The sequence below is a fragment of the Sciurus vulgaris genome, assembly GCF_902686455.1.
Source record: "Sciurus vulgaris genome assembly, chromosome: 3".
Lineage (NCBI taxonomy): Eukaryota > Metazoa > Chordata > Mammalia > Rodentia > Sciuridae > Sciurus > Sciurus vulgaris.
In genome coordinates this window covers 55,512,504-55,525,671 of record NC_136463.1, presented here as the reverse complement: position 1 = coordinate 55,525,671, position 13,168 = coordinate 55,512,504, and the positions used below count along the sequence as shown (strand labels likewise).

At 36.5% G+C, this 13,168-nt stretch overlaps 1 long non-coding RNA gene and 2 pseudogenes across 3 annotated transcripts in view; 1 reads left to right on the top strand and 2 right to left on the bottom strand.

Annotated features, from left to right (window-relative positions):
- LOC306656245 overlaps window positions 1-13,168 on the bottom strand; it is a 528,984-nt gene that overhangs the window by 285,437 nt on the left and 230,379 nt on the right. The gene's annotated exons all lie outside the window — the stretch shown is intronic.
- LOC306656224 (polyunsaturated fatty acid lipoxygenase ALOX12-like) overlaps window positions 1-13,168 on the top strand; it is a 421,309-nt pseudogene that overhangs the window by 197,707 nt on the left and 210,434 nt on the right. The window lies entirely within an intron of this gene.
- On the bottom strand, window positions 11,195-12,016 carry LOC306657693 (olfactory receptor 1468-like; annotated as a pseudogene). The gene has a single exon. The product of its transcript is annotated as an olfactory receptor 1468-like (transcript).

Genomic DNA, 13,168 nt, shown 5'->3' with positions numbered 1-13,168 from the left:
TCATCAACTGGTCAGAGGGGCCTTGACAATCCGGGGCATGTCTCAGGCATCCATAACCATAGCCACAGGAGCAAAGGCATAGAAAAATGGCTAATGAGTGATGGATCAGTTTCTCAGTGCTGTTTGAATTTTATTCACTAACAATTACCTTGTGGTTGCAGGCTCTGTTCAGAAGCCTGTCTGAATGGCTGCACCAAAGGCCACGCTAGGTTTTGGAAAGAGGAACTATCCAGATTTCTCCTATTTTCCTCAGTAGTGGACAAAGGTCAAAGTGGGTGTCCTTGCATGGGAGGGAAAGGCACTCACTCACAGTTCATTAAATAGGCCAGGTGGCATAGAGTTCAGAGAAGACTAAGCACTGGAGGGTGTGAGGCACTTACCCACAAGACCCAGAGGAGACTGAGCACAGCTGATTGCGGAGCACTCAAACACAGAACCCAGAGGAAATTGAATACTGGTAAGCAAGTGGAACTCTCCCCCATGACCCGGAAGAGACAGGTCTGTTGAGTGAGGGGCACTTTCCTGAAGGCCCCAGAGGAGATTGATCAATAGGGAGCTGGGTGTTCACACAGGTCTTAGGCAGTGGAACTTGGTGGAAGTGATCAGAACAAGACAACTCTCACCTCCCTGATAGATTAGTCCTTTACTGGGTCATCTTGGAGGGGAATACAGGATAGTAGGGGAGGAAGGATGAACTCATCCCCAGACCCTCCCTTTCCCTCTCCCTCTCCTTCCCAGCCCCTATGAAGCCAGCAGCTTTTCTCTGCCACCAGCTCCAACTCATCATGCTCTGCCTCAGGCCCAGGATCAACAGAGCCAGTGACCATGGGCTGAAATTCTGGAATGATAAGCCAAAAATAACCCTTCCTTTTGTATTTATTTCTCTGGTGTTTATCACAGGGACAAAACACTGAATAATTGCATCAGCTGTTACAGGAGCTGAACTTGATGATGGGTTCTAGGTTGGCTCCTTCTAACCACTCCTTCTAACCTCTCAGTCACTAGTTTGACACAAAGGGCCTTTACACACTGATTTCCCCTCTGATGTGGGACCAGATCAGAGCAAGGATGGGGCAAGTCCACCTTGGCAGTAAGAGACCAAACCATCTGATGGAAAATCAGCAACATCCTCAGAGAATGCCACTCAAGAGGAGGTAGTTGTCAGTCAAATGGAGTCACTGGTGTCAGCCCAGAGTAAGTGAGGCACCTATGCACGTGGGCTCCTTCTTGCCTCTTGCTTTGTAATTTGTGACAGAGCTCTGTGTTCAGGAACAAGCATCTGCTCTGCCCAGGTGCCTTGACAGAGTCTACATAGCAGTTCAGCAGCAAATTGCCAGCAAGATGACATGGCACTCTAATGCCCTCAAGACTGAGGAACAGATTGCACTAGGAGGAGGACCATAAGGGGACCCATTTAAAGTTATAAAATTTCTAAGAAGGCCCCAAAGATATTTTTTCTCAGTCCCCACCCATTTCCTGCTAACCTGTTCATTAAACTATTTTCTCCTACCCAGCTTCTTACATGCAAGCACACTCTACCCTTCAGTATACAAAAACACCTGGAGGATTTTATCATCCCTGGAATTAGAGGACAGAAAGCAGGCACCCATACTCACATCTGAACTCTTGCTATTAATACCAGTCTTCAAGATCTTTATGGCAAAGAAAGCACATGGGGAGTGAGCACAGTGGACTCATTCTACAAAATTATTTTCTTAACCTCATGTTCCCACCACTCTCATCTATGTATCCCCTTAAACTATTAATTTTTTGATTTCACATTTTTTTGAAGTGATGTTCAGTGCAGTAGTAAAGAAAAATAGAATTAAATGCTTGAAAAGAATATGCACATGTACCAATATTTATATTAGCTCTCAATGTATATCCAGTGTATACCCAAGATACTTAACTGAAGATCCTTCTTAGAAACCATAGAGAATTTAGTAATAACCATTGCAAAATTGTCATACAAAGCCTTTAATGATTCTCTATGCATAAAAATTACTTGTCAAAAACACAAAAATGATTGCCTCCAAAAATGTAAAATGTCTAGAAGTCAAAATAGAATTTAATATGGAAGGATAAAGTTAAAAATCTGTAAAATTCAACTATAAAAACTGAATAAATGGAAATATATTCTTAATTTATAGCTTATTAGGCAAATGGAGGAAAAAAAAAACTCTCCTTAAAAAATCTATGTCACATAATTTTAGTAATATAATGTGATGAAAGTGTCTTATCCCAAAAGTTTTTGTAAAAACAAGAAAATAACAAAATAGGCTTCAAGCATATTTGAAAAAAAATATGTCAGGAAACTTTTGGAAGAGGATATTGAGGAGGGCCTGTCACAGATATTTAAATATCTGACTTTAAAGGTATACTTTATATAGTACTAGTTCAGAAATACAATGGCATCAGTATAATGAAATTCAGAAATAAACTCAAGGATATATGAACACTTAGCACATGGTAAAGGTAGTATTTTTAAACCAGTGAAGATTGGAACAGCTGGTTTGCTGGGTAGGGAGAGAAGAGAAAGAAGTTAATTTTCCTTAAACCAAATTTCCAATGGATCAAATATAGAGATGTAGGAACTAAAACTGCATGTAAACTACAGCAAAATGAGACAATATAATTTTGGATAGGACAGTATGTTCTAAACACATCCAAAGAAAAAATACATTAGAAAGTAAAAACCAATTTCTTTGTCTACCTAAAAATTTAAAAAGTTTAGTCAAAACGTGGAGAACAAACTGAGGGAAATGTCACCTCTAAGATAGGTAAAGTGACACTATCCACAATAAGGAAATAAGAAAGTCGACTGAAGGCAAAGACATGCACAAACAGCACTCCAAAAGAAAAGTGGCTAACAAATATAAAGAGATAGTTGACCATATTATAAAGAAATTCAACTTCAAAAGAGTAAAATCTCACATTTTTAGATGTGAGGGTGATAAATACATTTAAAGCAAAATATCCAGCATTGGGACACTAAGAAAACAACAATTCTCATTTACTTTTGGAGGGAGTTTACAGTAGAACTTCTTTGGAGAAATTTGATAATTTCCATCCAATTATAAAATGTTCATATCCTTTGATCTAGTGTACTAATTTCTGATAATGTGTCCATAATAAAACAGGACAAGTTCAGATACACACAAAAAGATATGGACCAAGATATAAACCTGAAGCATTTTTCAGAATAATAAAACCTGAAAATGACACAAAGACCCATCAAGGGCAGATTTTTAAATAAGTAATGATAAATACATCAATTCAACTAAACACTATTTAGCTTCTGAAAGCGATATGTGTCCTTATATGAAACAATGACCTCACAGTACATTTTAAGTGGAAACAATGAGACAATTGTATGTATAATTTAGACCTATTTATCATATATAAAATTAGTCTGTAAATAGAAAGTCTCTGGGGTAATTGTTCCCAAATTTTGATTGTCTCCATGGAGGAAAGGGTCAATGGAGGAAAGCTTATGAGATGGACATAAGTTTTGGGTGACAGGGATGGAATGTTATGGTTTGGATATGAGTAGTCCCCCATAACTCATGTGTGAGACAATGAAAGAATGTTCAGAGGTGAGATAATCATATTATGAGAACTGTAATCTCATCAGTGGATTCACTATTTTGATTGGATTAACTGGGTGGTAATGTAGGCAGGCAGTATGTGGCTGGAAGAAGTAGGTCACTGGGGGCATGTCTATGGAGTTTATATTTTGTCCTTGGCACATCATCCCCCCAGCACCACTCTTTCTCTCTCCTTTCTGGTTGCTATGCCCAGAGATACTTTTCCTTTGCCATGCCCTCCTGCCTCACCCTGGGCCCAGACCAATGGAGTTGGTCAACCAAGGACTGAATCTCTGAAGCTGTGAGTTACAATAAACTTTTCCCCATTGAAGTTATTTTTATCACATATTTTGGTCACAGCAATGCAAAGCTGACTAAAAGAGTGAATTAATCTAATTGCTGGATTGATAGCTGAAAAAACTAATATGTGGGGCATGTTCTTGGGCACTCTCTGTCCCCGGCCCCTTCCTCCCCCTGGAGGGACCCTGTCTTTCTCTCTCCCTCTCCCTCTCTCCTTCCCAGTCACTACACCCTTCCATTATGGTGTTCTTTCTCACCTTTAGCCCAGTGCTATGGAGCTGAGCAACCATGGACTGAGAACTCCCAAACCATGAAGCAAAATAAGCTCCACCTCCTCTAAGTTTTTCTTATTAAGTATGTTGGTCACAGACAAAAAACTGACACAATGCACAACCTTGAACTCCAAGCAAGTGTTCTTCTTCTCCTTTTCCTTATATAATGATTAATGATATCAACCTCCCATGCAGTTACCTGAGAGACCACTTCTGTGTGTGTGTGTGAGTGTGTGTGTGTGTGTGTGTGTGTGTGTGTGTGTGTGTGTATTTGCAAAAGCAGATTATGATGATTTGGGGGGGGTCTTTGGGGCTTGACCTTTTCCCTTGATCTTATCTGAAACCATCTTGAAAGGGTCTCATTCTGCAATTGCCATTGGTCCCATTAATATTTGTGCTATCTCCCAGCACCCTTGATCTGGAAGCTGCCAGCCTTTCAGTAGGCCAGTGTATGTCCCTGGGACCCTCCATGTGCCAAAGCTGCATTGCATTCCCTGAAAAAGGCAAAGAAATTTTCCCTCTCTCTTCCTTCCTGCACACTTTAATACTTGACCCCAGAGCAGCCCCTATCTCGCTCTGCCTCTCAGAATTGACTGAAAGTATAGCCTGAGATCCTTCTCCAATCCTTGTTGTTGTTGTTATTGTTTTGAGTGAACCAGGGGGATACAACATATCTTACACTGACCAGGACTTTCTGCTTCCCTCTCTTATCTGCTCAGGCACCTGTCTCTGCTCCTGTCCCAGTTAGCTAGTAGAAATAGGTCCCATTATATCCTGCCCCACCAGCATATCAGACCTAAACATCTGTTATTATGTGTTGAATTTGTGTCACCCCAAAACAAAACCCACAGCACTTGTGAATGTGACCTTACTTTGTACTCAAGTTAAAAATGAGATCATTAGGGTGAACTCTAGTCTAATATAAGCAACACCAATTTAAGGAGAAAAAAAAAGCTATGTAAAGACAGAGACTCAGAGAGCACCCTGTGTGATACTGAAAGCAGAAAATGAAGTAATAGAACTGCCAGCTAAAAAACCCCATTGCCTGATGACTACCCCTAGAGCTGGGAAAAGGAAAGGGAGGTTCTGCTCAGAGTATTGCGGGGAATAAAGCCCTGCCCACACCTCATTTTGAACTTATTTTATCCAGAACACAGAAAAAATAAATTTCTATTATTTTAAGCTGCCAAAAAAAAAAAAAAAACCGAAGTAGATTATGGTTCACAAAATTTTGCACTATACATACAACATTCCTTTGACTATTGTTCTCATTGCTTTATTATTCTCCATGTGGTTCTAAAGTAACACCAGTTCTTATCATAAACTCCGAAATCCCAACAAAATTATTAGTGACAAGGAAAGGGATTAATATTTAAAGTAAGTCACTTACTTTTACAACAGAAAAATCTAATGAAAAATGAATCCTACGCTCAATTGCACTGACAACGAGGTGAAAGAACTATAGGGAGGAAACAAACTATCTTGAGAAATATAAAAGAATACCACAATAAAAGATTGACCTCTGAAATCTTGCCACATTTTTTATTTTCATTTACAGTAAACTGACACAGACAAAAATTGTACATATTAACAGAACAGCATGCAACATTTTGACAAATGTATATGTTGTATAGTGTTTAAATCAAGTTAAACTCATCTATGTCCTCAAACCTTTGTCATTTCTTTATGGGGAAAATTTTCAAAACTATATTTTTTAGTTTTTATTTATTTTTATTTTTTACAGACTGTATTTCGATTTATTGTACACAAAGGGTACATCATTTTGTTTCTATTGTTGTACACGATGTAGATTCATACCACTCATAATCATTTTGAAATGCACAGAACGTTATTGTAACATATCAGTCAATATGCAATAGCACTCCAGAACTTCTGACTCCTATCTTACTGTAACTTTGTACCCATTGATCAATCTCTCTCCATTCTTCCCTGCCCCACCACACTCTCTCCAACCTCTGGTAATCACCATTCTACTCTCAATTTATATGAAGATTGGCTTCTTTAGATTCTACATATCAGTGAGATCATGTGATAATTGAAATCAGTTTTTGCCTGACTGATTTCACTTAACATTATTGTCTCCAGTTTCATCCATGTTGTCACAAATCAAAGGACTTCATGTCTGAATCGTATTCCATTAGGTATATATGCTAGTTTCTTTACTCATTCATCAGCTGATGGACACTTAGGTCATTTCCATCTCTTAGCTTGAATAGAATTTCAAGGAGCATGGGAGTTCAAATGTCTTTTATCATACTGACTTCAGTTGTTTACATATATACCCAAGAGTGGGAGTGCTGAATATGGTGGTTCTAGTTTTAATTATTCAGGAACTTTAACGTTGTTTTCCATGTCAGCTATACTAATTTACATTCCTCTTTGCATTGTACAAGTGTTCCTTTTTCTCATCATCCTAGCCAGTCAGCACTTGTTATGTTCAGTTTCTTTGATAGTAGCCATGTTTTTTGGGATAAAATAATGACTAATTGTGCTTTTGATTTGCATTCTCTTGGTGATTAGTGATATTGAGCATTTTCTCATTCACCTGTTGGCCTTTGCTATGTCTTCTTTCGAGAAATATAAGTTTAGTTCTATTATTCATTTTTTAGTCAGTTTTTTGGTTTTGTGCTACTGAAGTTTTTGAGTTCCTTATATATTCTGTATATAAAGATATTGTCAGAAGTATACTTTGCACATATTTTATCCCATTCTGTTGGTTGTCTCTTTACTCTTTATTCTTTTGTTTGTAATGTAAAATTTTTTGGTTTGAAGTAATCCCATTCGTCTATGTTTGCTTTTATTTTCTGTGCTTTCGGGTTCTTGTGCAAAACTCCTTGTCCATTCCAATGTTCTAAAGCATTTTCTCTCTGTTGTTTCTAGTAGCTTCATGTTTTATTTTTAAGTTATTCATGTGTTTTGAAATGATTTTTTTTCTAGATAGAGTGGTGAGAGATGGAGGAAACAGATAGAGATCTAGTTTTATTTTTCTGCAGGTGGATGTCCAATTTTCCCTGCACCATTTATTGAAAGAACCGTCCTTTCTCCAATGTTTTCTTAGGACTTGTATGAAAAATCAGTTGACTGCCCTTTGAAAGCAGTATGGAGATTCCTAAGAAAATGTGGAAAGGAACCACCATGTGACTCAGCTATCCCACTCCTCAGTTTATAGCCAAAGGAATTAAAAATCAGCATACTACAGTGACACAGCCACATCAATGTTTATAGCAGCTCAATTTACAATAGCAAAACTATGGAACCAACCTAGATGCCCTTCAACAGATGTATGGATGAAGAAAATGTGGTACATATACACAATGGAATATTACTCAGCCTTAAAGGAGAATGGAAATTATGGCATTTGCAGGTAAATGGATGGAACTAAAGAAGATCATACTATGTGAAATAAGCCAGTCCCTAAAAAACCAAAGGCCTAATATTTTCTCTGAGAAGCAAATGCTGATCCATAGTGGGGAATGAGTAGGAAAGAATTAAGGAACTTTGAATTGTACAGAAGGGAGTGAGGGGAGGGAAAGGGTGGGGTGAGTGGGGATGGGAAGGATGGAAGATTGAAACAGACATTATTACCCTATATACATGTGTGAAAAGAATTTTTTAAAAAATTATTTATCACTGTCAAAAAAACTTAATGAAAAAATAAATAAATAAAAGTATTTAAAAATCAGTTGGCTGTATATGTGTGAGTTTGCTTCCAGGCTCTCTTTTTATTGTTGGTTTATGGGTGTTTTTACATCAAACATTCTGTTTTGATCACAACAACTTTCATGTTGTGCAATGCCTCCTGTTATTTTCTTTTTTCTCAGGAAGGCTTTGGCTATTCAGGGTTTTTTGTTTTCATATAAAACTTAAAATTGTTTTTTCTAGTTATATGAAGAATGTCATCAATATTTTGATAGGAATTGCACTAAATCTTCAGGCAGGATGGGCATTTTAACAATCAGTTATTCCAATGCACAAACATGGCATGACATCACACTTGTTTGTGTCCTCTTTCTTTTTTTTTTTTTTTTTTTTTTTTGCTGTACTGGGGATCGAACTCAGGGCCTTGTGCTTGGGAGGCAAGCAGTCTACCAGTTGAGCTATCTCCCCAGCCCTTCTTTGATTTCTTTTATCAATGTTTTGTGATTTTCATAGCAGAACTATTTCACAGTTTGAGTTATGTTTATTCATAGGTATTTTACTTAATTGTTTGTAGCTATTATAAATGGTATTGTTTTCTTGATTTCTAACTCATGTAATTCACTATTTTCATAAAACAATATTACTGATGATTGTGTGATGATTCTGTATCCTGTGACTTGCTGAATTTTTTACTATTTCTAGTAGGGGGTTTTGGTGGAGTTTTGGGGGTCTTCTATCTATAAGATTATGTAATGTGCAAAGAGTGACAAATTCAATTTTCCTTCCTCCACGGAAATGGCAAGGTACTTTTTCTAAAATTAGTTGGAACTATTTTCTTCCACTTATTCATGTGTTGCCTATTTACCTATCCCTACCCAAAAGTTCTCAGTATTTTTTCCAATGATTTCTCATATGTATGTTGTCTTTCTTAACTTGGCCTTGCCCACAAAGATCTTTAAATTGTTGCATGACCATTGTGCATACACATCGAGTCCATGGCAGTATGATGTTTCAGTACATGTATCGACAGTGCAATGAACAGATCGGAATAATTGGCATATCCTTCATCTCAAACATTTATCATTTCTTTGTAGTGGGAACAATCAACATTTGCTCTACCAGCCATTCAAAAATATATGATTAATTGTTGTCATCAATAGTCATCCTACCATGTTACAGAACATTAGAAATTATTCCTGCTACCCAGCTTCTATTCTATGAGACCAACTTTTATCTACAACATACTCTGCTGTTTACTGCTATTAACCTTGAAATTCAATTGTGTTATAAAGGCTCTCTGCATTTCTTGAAATACCATACTTACATTATTACTCATGTTAAACAGAATTCTTCCTACCAGTCTTCTAATATTATGACATTTTAGTTTTGAGTTTTTATTTGCATTATCTTTTTGATAGAGTAAATCTATCCATTTTTAAAAGAAATAATTCATTGATTCTATAATTATTATTTTTTCACATAAAGAGTAAATTAACTAGATAAGAAATTTTTTGGATATGATTTGCCATTGATATCTCATTTTCCAAGCCACCCATGAAATAAACTTTGTTAAGGTTTTCTACTCTGCTATCCCTCTGCCCCTCATATATCATCTCACCCATATATCATCTCCCCTTGATGCTTATAGAATTGTTCCTCCAAACCTCAAGTTCAATCACTTTCAGCTATGAGTGAAAGTCAATATCTTTCTTCCTTTCAAGAGCATTCTCTACTATTATATTTTGGATATTATCTTTGTTTCCTTTTTTTTTCTTCATTTAGACTGATTGGTTTTGCAGTACATTTAAAATTTTTACACCCCAACAGATAAAAACTAAGATGATAATTATCTTTTTATTAACTCAAGTGAAAAACAGAATTTAAAATATTATGTTTCTAAAAATATAATCACTGAAGGCATGAGATGTATGACAGAACTTAAACCTATGACATTCAAAGCAAAGGTAACCAGTTCTATATCAAATATTTTTTTTATTTCTAATACTCTATTGATTTCTCAAATCAGTCCATTTTCACTTGTTCATATCATAGGTCTATGTCTTTGCCTCAATCCCTTCTTCTGTCCTTCCCTTTATCTCTCATTTTTCTCCACATCTCTCTTGCCTATTTTCAATTGCTGATAATTTTTGACACAAAAACACTTACTACTAAAGAGTCCAGCTTTCAGAATTTCCTACAAACAAGAGCAATCTTGTATACTATCACTGTATCATTATTTGACCCAGAAACTTAACATTATTGGAAATATATTTAATATACAACCTATATACTAATTTTTCTGAACTACAAAGACATCTTATTCACAGATTTTAATATATACTGTACATACCATTCCATTCATTTACTTGGTGCAAAATTAAATAGTTATTTTTGTATATTTTCCTGGAATGAGACAACCTTCACCAAAACTTGAGAACCAAATCCTTACCCCAATGGAATGTCTGTGCCCATTAATAACTCCTCTCCATTTCCCCAGGTGTACTACCACTCAGGAATTGGCAACACAATTCCATCTCTATGTTTTTCCTAATGTTTCATATGAATAGAATTATACAATATATGGTCTTTACAGCTGCCTTATTTCAATTAGCATAATATTTCAAGGTTATATGTATGTTTTTTCATTTATTTTAAAGGTGTATTTTAATTACATATAATAGTGAGATTCATTGTTATGACAGCATAACACAATCTGGTCAGTTTTATTCCCCATTCAAGTTACATTTATGTAACAGTATGTATCAATATTTCATTTTGTTTCTGGGTAACTGCATGGAAGTTATGTGAATCAATAAACAGAATGTAGGACAAAGAGCATATGTGGGTAGATAATGGAGTTGAAATTTGTGTGAGTCAGAAAACTTTAAGTGAATATGTCCATTGAAAAATGAGGATAAAAGCTATTATGTTTTGATGCGGACAAAGTTTGTGCTGCAGAGATGTGGAAGTCAGTGCTATTTAAGAGATGTTGAAATGACAGATTTTGTTATCATCACCTGCAGGGGACAAGGATAAAAACCTAGACGATGAAACGTCTAGACGATGACACCTAGACGATGCAGCTCACATGGAAAAATGTAAGGCTGTACATTCTATTTCTGGGAGGGGGAGTGAGAAGAACCCCCACAATCAAATAGTCTGCACTTTTAAACAGGCTCTGTACTAACACACAGTGGAGTGCTGGCATGTTCAAATTCCACATTTTTCAATCTTTAACATCATAATAAGGTTCCCTTTCCTTCAGGGAATCATCCCAGGAGTTAAATAAGATCATGGATGTAAAAGTTTATTGGTAACTTGAAAAACCACAGAGGGAAAGGTGATCCTTATGACTCCCATGCTGAACACCTTCATCTACAGCATGGGAGTCACCACTGTATACATCAGAGTCTTGACAGCATTTTTACAGTAGAATTATTAGCTGATGGACATATATAGAGACCAATAATTGTTCCATAAAACAGTGACACCACAGAGGTCAGAACCAAAAGTGGAGAAGACTTTGTGAAACTTGAGGATGGAGGAGAAAATTTTTTCATAGGACACAAGGATGAGTAGGAATGTGTGATAATAATGAGTCCTCCCATGATAAATATTACCAACTCATTAACATGAGTGTTGAAGCAGGTCAGCTTCGGTAAAGCAGACACTTTACAGAAAAAGTGTGGAACCATATTGTCCAAACAGAAAGACAATCTTGCCACAAGGAGAGTGTGCAACAGTTCATGAATCATGATCAGGACTCAGGGTGGCACCACCAGGGAAATACAGCTTGGGGCTCATGATGGTGGTGTAACACAGCAGGGAAGCAGATGGCCACAAGGAGGAAACTCTCTAGGTCTTCAAAAAAAAAAAAAAAAACACAGAAAGAAGTACATTTGGGTCAGGCAGCCTGCACAGGAGATGGATTGAACTTGACTCTGCATGTTTTGCAATAGTTTAGGAATGATCACAGAAGAAAAGCACTGGTCAGAGAAAGACAAGTTGCTGAAAAACAAATACATGGGTGTGTGGAGATGGGAATCCAGGTAATTGAGGATGCTGATGTTGAGGTTCCAGGATGGTGGTAAGATACATGGCAAGGAATAAGTCATAGAACAGGTTCTGGTGTTCAGGCTGTATGGGCATGCCCAGGAAGAGGAACTGTGAGATGAGAGTTTGGTAATTTCCTGTCATAGTTTGTCTCCAGTATCTTTAAGAAAAAAAAGTTGGATCCCCTAACAACTGAAAAAATGAACATTTTTCTCTCATACATGATCTGGTACTCATCCTACAATAATTGATCTCACCCTCATTACAATAATTTTTATCTTTAAAATTTTAAAATTTAGTTGTGCATCACCTTTATAACCATTAATGACTTTTTCATAACTTCTTTGATTTTTTGCTCTTCAGTCATTTATTTCTTTTTATTTACAGTTTGTGTTCAATGCAAATCAATTCCATAACATAAGAAGTTACTATGAATCAAAGCATAAATACACAGACACAATATACAATTCAAATAGATGTATAGCATTCAGGTATGATGCAAAGGGGGGTGTTCATTCACACACACAGGAGCTTCAGATCAGTTTGATCTGGTTGTTCCCATGTAGGTTTCTAAAGATGAGAAAAAGATGATTTGGGTTATCAAGACTACTATGACCATATTAGATACTGGAACAGGCGTTCATCACCTGTGAAACCCTTCACATGTCCTTCAATCAATTTGGAATTCTCAAGGTTTTCTGTGCCAATAAAATCAGGTGTGGAATTGGTAGATTTGTTGCAGACCTGCTTCTTCCTTGACACACTGGACTTCTGGTCGCCATTCTGATTGGGTTTAGAAGATGGGTAAGCATCAGTGTGTGACCATGTGAACAAAAGATTTTAGGGAGTGTCTATTTTTTGAAAAGTTTCTGTGTATCAAGGCAGTTGTAAAAGATTTAGAGGATCAAGACCACTTTTAGGCTTAGGATCAATTTCTAACTACCTAAAAATATTGACTGATAACAGAAAGTTTTCCAAATGTGGCTATTCTGATCATTGTCTTAAAAAAAGTATTTACATAAAAAGTATAAGATTTTGTGAATTTAATATGCAAGCTAACTTCCAGTCTTACCTTCCCAAATGCTTGATTTAAAGTTTTGGCTTCTTCACATAGTTACCTTTCTAATTTCAAGATTTTCCATTTTACCTTCAAAACTGACGAATTGTGAATTATGAAACGTAATCAACAAATGCAGAAATAAACACAGAACTTTGAAATTAGTTGAGGTCAATGCAATTTTACTCTTTGGAATCAGTTTAGCTAAAGGAATCTGGCACTCTTATTGAATGAAAACA